Source organism: Frankliniella occidentalis, unplaced genomic scaffold (assembly GCF_000697945.3).
Source record: "Frankliniella occidentalis isolate FOCC.00 unplaced genomic scaffold, Focc_3.1 Scaffold108, whole genome shotgun sequence".
Taxonomy (NCBI): domain Eukaryota; kingdom Metazoa; phylum Arthropoda; class Insecta; order Thysanoptera; family Thripidae; genus Frankliniella; species Frankliniella occidentalis.
Genome location: NW_026267237.1, coordinates 1 through 517, shown reverse-complemented (window position 1 = coordinate 517; position 517 = coordinate 1).

Genomic DNA, 517 nt, shown 5'->3' with positions numbered 1-517 from the left:
TTATTAGCCCTCAAATAACGATGGGCGGATTGCCATGGCCAAATTGGGCCAAATTGAACGTTCGAGGGATGTGTTTTGTTCGTTTTGGCGAGATACGACCCTGTAACCCCATCCCAAAGAGGAGCGGTACGTGGATTCAACGTTGATTCCACGTGGATTCGTGGAAATCTCGTAGACGTGGATACATCCACGGTATTTCAACCACCCTTGGCTTTGTTCTCTTGATCACTTTTAAATGCAGTACGATAACTTACAACTGAAAAGAGATGGATAATTTCCCCTTTTGTGACATTCGTTCATTTGAACTCGAATTGGTGGATATCTCGTGGATTCCAGGTTTTTTCCGCCACTATGCATCAAATATAAACCATAAAAAAACTTATGATAAGCTATTAGTTATTGCTAAATGTGGTATATAATTGTACAGTTTTCTCGGAGAGATGCATTTTGTTTTGTTTTTCACGATTCATGAAACAACGTGGAAATAACGTGGAATCCACGTGATATCCACTTTACC